The sequence below is a fragment of the Elephantulus edwardii genome, unplaced genomic scaffold, assembly GCF_000299155.1.
Source record: "Elephantulus edwardii isolate Elephantulus edwardi_28Jun2011 unplaced genomic scaffold, EleEdw1.0 scaffold00047, whole genome shotgun sequence".
Classification (NCBI taxonomy): domain Eukaryota; kingdom Metazoa; phylum Chordata; class Mammalia; order Macroscelidea; family Macroscelididae; genus Elephantulus; species Elephantulus edwardii.
In genome coordinates, this window is record NW_006399797.1 from 404,697 (window position 1) to 411,359 (window position 6,663).

Consider the following 6,663-nt stretch of genomic DNA (forward strand, 5'->3'; position numbering starts at 1 on the left):
AAGTAAAAGAAAAGATTCTTTCATTGTTTTACAAACCCTCCCCCAGGTCCCCTCCACCATGTAATTGAAAGATCCTCATATCTTGAAGATAAATAGCAATTATTCCTTCATCTTTATGTTGCATGTAGCTTGTTCCTATAGAACAGGTAGACTTTAGGTTATGAACCACATTTCACTTGGAAGACTACTCATTTTTACCCTTTAATCTTAATTTAACTGTGCTCTCACTTTAAAGCAATGATACCTGTCCCTACCTTCAATCAATTCCATATCACAATCACCTTCACTTGCTGTATGTGAACCTTTTAAATAATTTAAGAGTTTGAGTCTTTTCTTGTACTAAAATAAGGATACATAAAGAATCATAACACCTATTGCAATGTAAATTCTTAACGATATGATTGAAATAGATTTTGTTCATAAGTTGAGGGCTGTCTGTATTTGTCTTTCTTTCTTCTGTAATTGCATCTCACATTGTTTGCCATTTATAATCTCTAGTTTTATGACAGAACACTGTGTACAAAGAACATGGACTTTGGCATTAGGGAGATTAAACTTCAAAGCCTCACCCTGCCATTACTAGCTTTTTTGTTTTGTGACCTTGGAGAAATTTCTTAACTGTTCCACTTTCTAAAAAGTGGAGATAATGGTATTTATATTGCAGGGACCTCATAATAACTACAGAAAATTTTATACATGCATTGATGCATCTACATGTTCTTTAGAACATCAATTTGTTTTGTTTACTATATTGGTTGTTTTTTTTTTAGTGTGTATTTGATGCCACTTTGGTCTCTGTTCTTCAAAGGGACATTAACTATGTATTATTTATTTTGCATTCTATCTGCAGTACTCAGTGTGGTGATTTGCAAAAATGATTTATCCTTTAAATGTTTGTTTAATTGAATTATTGAACTCCTTTTCCATAAGAATAGTGGGGGTTTTAAGTCCTATAATCTACTGTGTATTCATACAAGTGTATATAAATTAGTTTTCAAAAGCTGACTCTATCATTATTATAGTATTTTCTGTTTCTATGAAAAAAATAAGATGAATCCAAGAGGTCTCAGCTTCCTTTTGTCTTTTGAGCCAGACTGTGGATTGACCATCAGATCGGTGACCAGAAAATAATGTGCAAAACTACTTTAAAGGACCCCTCAGCCATCCTTGAACCCAAATGTTTGCAAATTTTTTATCCCTGCTCCATCTGTTAGTAATTCAGTTTTGAAGACCAGGAAGGGAGAAGTGAAAGGTCAAGGTAATCCACTTCAGGAGGGTAGTTTGTAACAATCAAGAAAACACAGAAAGTGAGGGAGTCTAAGGTCTTGTTCTGGCTACATGTGCCATATGGAAGTTGATTTGTCTTACAAGAAAGAGGACTTATGGGACAGGGAAAAATTAAAAGAAAAAAATGATTTTGAAATTGAAGTGAAGAATAGTGAAGTTAAATTAAAGCCAGCAAATGGCAATAATAATTTGCCTCTGCACCAATTTAGTATCTTAAACTTCTCAGCCATTACAGAGAATGGAGAATACTTGTATGCCATTCTTCAAAAGTTGTTTCTTAGCAGTGTAAAACTCCATTGATGGGAACATTCACCTACCAACGACAATTTGTAGAAACCTGAGCAGCTTCATTTGCCTAAGTAACACTACATCAAAGTTATGTTACAGGCTGAGTTCATGGGACCACAATGATAAGGAAGAGGAGGCCCTGATTTCTGTATTCACACCAGATGGCAAAGGCTGCACTAGTCTTGAGTCTTTTTAAAGTGTATTATAGGTATATGTTTATAAATTATCTGTAATTTACATATAATATAAACTTGAAGAGGCTTGATTTTTTTCTTTTAAAAGAACTGGTCTTTAAACTTCCAGGGCAACTGTTTCTCTCACAAAACAAAACTTTGGTAAGTCAGAAATTAACAATAGTAGCATAAAGGAAGGCATTTCATCCATCCATTCATGAATGCTTTGAGAATGTCACCTATGTGCTGTTCTGCCGACATGCACCGTATAGTAATTGTTTTGTTTCACAAAAAAGGAAGCATAGAGGAGTGAGAAGAATTGGGAAAAAAAATTTAAATTGTAGTGAGGCTGAGTGAAGGTGAAATAAAGCTAACAGATGGCAATACTAATTTTTAAGAGGGAAAAAAAATAATTGACTAAGCATTGTCTTTACAGGGCTCATAAACATACCCTGGTGATATAATAAGTCAAATGCTGGACTGTTAACGAAAAGGTCAGTAATTTTAACCCACCAACTTTACTTTTTCCAAGAGAGAAAGTCTATTCCTGTTAAGATTTATAGTCTCTGAAACTCAAAGGAGGGTCACCATGAGTTGGAATATATTTGAAGACAATTATTTTTAGTTTAGCAATTTACAGAGTCATAGTTTTGCAGAAAAGGGTGGAAATGATGATAATGATGATAGTAATAGCAAGATCAATAACAGCAACAATAAACTTTAATCAATATTATCATAAAGGTCTATAGTTTATGTCTAGGGTATGTAATTATCAGGATAAGTATATAAAGTTTTGTTGAGGAAAAAATGCAGTTATTTTTAGTTGTTTCTTTAGCAGCTTTCAATGTGAAGAATACGATCAGATTTGTATTTTAATAAGATCACTCATTAGAGAACAAATTGAATTTACAGTGAGATGATGTTGTCTTTAGCTCTATACTGAGGTTCTTCTAGAAGATCCAAGCTTCCCTCAGCAGAGTGCACATATTTCATGACTCACTGAAAATCCATTTCCGCATCAAATATTGTTGCTTATTGCTGTGTCCTGTTCAGTCAGAACCAACCCAAAGCTGACTGTCAGTGGGGTTTTGGAGGCAGTAAATAGCAGGGAAGGAGACTGTCTATCCTTCTTCCATGGAGCAAACATGAGTTCTAATCACATGCCTTTGATATTATTACAGTGCAGCTTTTGTACTCCTAGACCACCAGATTGAATATCCATGTGGAAATAATATGTAAGAGTATGGGAAGCAGACTAGCTGTCAGGACCTTGCTAAATTTAGGCAAGTGGGTTAGGGGAGGTCTTCCTCACTTCTACAAAGCAATCAGGTCCCAGGAGTTTCTGATGTTCTCCTTGTAGTCAGTGTTCATGTCTTCACTTTTCCATGCTTTGGCCTGTGATTACTACCCTTGATTTAGACTTTGATTCAACAAGTTTAATGCAATTCTCTGACAGGACACTAAACTTCTGATATTCTGTCCTAGTTTTTTTCCCCTCACTTTTCTAAGCAAGTTTACAATCCATTTGCAAGTTGTAGACACTTCTCTTCTGAATCAAATTTCCATATTTTCAGATATACAGCACATTTACAAATATAATCTACCTACTGAGGGGTTGGGGAAGTACCAAAAGAACGTTTAACATTTGTAAAAAGAAAACAATAATCTACAATGTTTCTTGAAGTCAAAACCTAGAAATTAATCAAGTTAAGAGAAATAGTATCACCACTTATTGTCTCACATGACCCATATTTGAAAATTTAGTTGTACTTTTTAAACTGTTGATTATGCTGTCATTGATCCAGTTTGGGTGCCATCTCTTAACCACAGTTTAACTCCCGATTTGCAGGTGGGTGGTGCATTGCCTGTCTGAATAATAATGAGCTGCTGCATGGATTTGTGATTAATCCTCTGTACATAGAGAATGGAGAAACATGAGGAAGGAGCAGAAAACACCTTCACTTCAGGAATTCCCTAATCTTTCAAATTCAAAGTGGTCCTGGAGTGAAATGCATCAGATGGAGAGGAATTTAGATCTTCTGAAATTCAAAGGTTAGTATTAAGCTATACTTGGGACACATCATTGTTTTTAATGATCTTTAGTATTCAGAATCAGAAAAAAAATATACTCTAATGAATAATAGATGTATGATGAGGGAGTGAGCTCCTGCAAATCCTGATAGAACTAGATTTAGTATTGTTTTTCTTTTGGTGAATAAATATTCAGATAAAGTATATATATTATTATATATATGTAATAAAATAATAAAATAACATTCTAAACTTTAGTTTTACATAGTGTGTTTCATATTTATTTGTAGTTGATCCACTAAACATGAGTGACTGCTTTCCTTGGCACATCTCATATGTTCATAGTTGCCTTCTTGAAAATTATAGTTATTTATATCAGTAAAAAAAGATGTACTTTTGTTTCTCAATTAAACCAAGTCCCACATATGTAAAGTTTATACTCTTTGACAAATTATTTAAATATCATAAGGCACATTAAAAAGCTTTTAATGAAATAATATTTAAATTAACAGTTTGAAAATGGATATGCAAAAATTATTCTTTAAAAATATCACTGATACCACAAGCAAGCAAAATCTTGCTGAAGATTATCCAAAAACGACTGTAACAGTGCATTTATAGAGAACCGTCAGAAATATAGCCTGGGTTTAGAAGAGGTGGTGGCACCAGAAACATTACCTCTAATGTCAGATGGATCTTGGCTGAATGCAGTGAGTATTAAACGAATATCTGTGTTTCATTGACTACGCAAAGGCATTTGACTGTATGGACCACAACAAATTGTGGCTTACCTGGAGAATAATGGAAAACCCAGAACACTTGATTGTGCTCATGCAAGACCTATACTTGAACCAGGAGACAGTCGTCATAACAGAGCAAGAAAATACTGCATAGGTCAAAATCAGGAAAGGAATGCTTCAGGGATGTGTCCTGTCTCCACACCTGTACAATCTATATGCAGAACAGATCATCCTGGAGCCTGTATTTTATGAGGAAGAATGTGGCATCAAGATTGCTCACCAAAACTGAGGAGGACTCGAAGCGTTTTCTGCAGAAGGTCAAAGATAGCAGTTTTCAATATGCATTGAAGCTCAATATAAAGAAGACAAATATTTTCACCTGTGCCAACTAGAATCATCATGGTAGATGGAAAAGAGACTGAGATTGCTAACAATTTTAGCTTGCTTGGGTGCTCTGGTGAAGGCTACTGTCAGGAACCTCTCAAAAGTAATGAAGAGCCAAGACGACAGTCTTGTGACTAAGGTATGCCTCATTCAGGGTATTGTCTTTGTAATTACTCACTATGCATCAGAGAGCTGGACAGTAACCAAAAGTTATAACGAAAAGAATTGATGCCTTTGAGTTGTGGTTCTGGAAAAGAATATTGAGCATATCATAGACTGCTAAAAGAACAAATAGATTTATCCTATAGAAAGTGAAACCAGGTTTCTCCTTGGAGGTAAGGATTTTGAAGCTCCGTTTCACATACTTTGGACATATGACCAGCAAGAATCAGTCCTTGGAGAAGGACATCCTGCTTGGAAGGGTGGAGGAATATCTCAGGAGAGAAAGACCCTGGATAAGATGGATTAACACAGTAACTGGGATAATAGGAGTAGGTGTGTTGGAGACAGTAAACCTGGCTTAGGATAGAGCAGAATTCAGTTATTGTACAAAGGATCACTATGAGTCACAGGCAGCTCAATGGCACATAATAACATCATTGCCTAAAACAGATTGAATGATTGTGTTAAGAGTAAACCTACCTAAATCTAAGAATCTTTTTCTCTTCATTCCTTGATTTCATAATTGTTGTTGTTAGGTTTTGCTAAGTCGAGTATCTATACCCTTTCCTATCTTGTGTCATCCTCATCAAATCTACCACAGTGGAGCTCATTGTTACAGTCACTGGGTCAATCCATCTTGTAGACAGTCTTCCCCTCTTTCACGGACCCTTCTCTTACCTGAGTATGATGTCTTTCTCCGAGGACTGGCCCCTCCTAACAACAAATCCAAAGTATGTGAGATGAAGTTTCACTTTCCTCCCTTCTAAGAAGTATCTTGGCTACACCCTCCCCAAGGTATTTGTTTATTCTCTTAGCATTCCATAGGATCTATAGTGCCCTTCTCCAGCACCACAACTCAAAATAATCCTTCTTTTGTCATCTTTATTCACTGTCTAACTCTGAGTTGCATGGCAAATAATTGAAAAGACCATGGTTTGGATCGTGTACACTTTAGTCTTCAAACTGGCATCCTTCCTCTTCAGCACTTTAGATAAATCCTTGACTGCAGATTTCCCCAATGCAACACATCTTTTGGTTTCTAGAATTCTGGTGCTAGTTATTGATTTGGATCCAAGTAAGATTAAATAATTGACAATTTCTCTCTTTTCTCCATCTATTATGACGTTGCCTATTGACCCCATGGTGAGGATTTTTTTGTTACTTGATATTGAAATATAATTCATAATGAAGGCTATAGTTTGTGATCTTTGGCAGCAAATACTTAAATTCAATTTTATCATGTTTTCTGGAAAGGGAGTTGCACTTTATTAATTGAAATTTCTTAGTCAAAACTTATTTTGCATTATAAGCATAATATATGAACATTTTTTAGTACTGTCTCCACACAGTACCTTTAAATTTAGGTTATTTTATGAATACTCATGGTAACATGCATATATAATTTTATTATAAAATATATAAAATGTACAATGAATATTTTCAGAACAATGTTGTAGCAAACGTTTTATAAAGCAAAATATAAGTATATGGTAAGCTGTTGTTGTGTACCATCAAATCAGAACTGACCCTCCTGTGGGTTTTCAGAGGCAGATAATCATATGGGAGAACACTGTCATCCTTCTGCAGAGCAGCTGGTG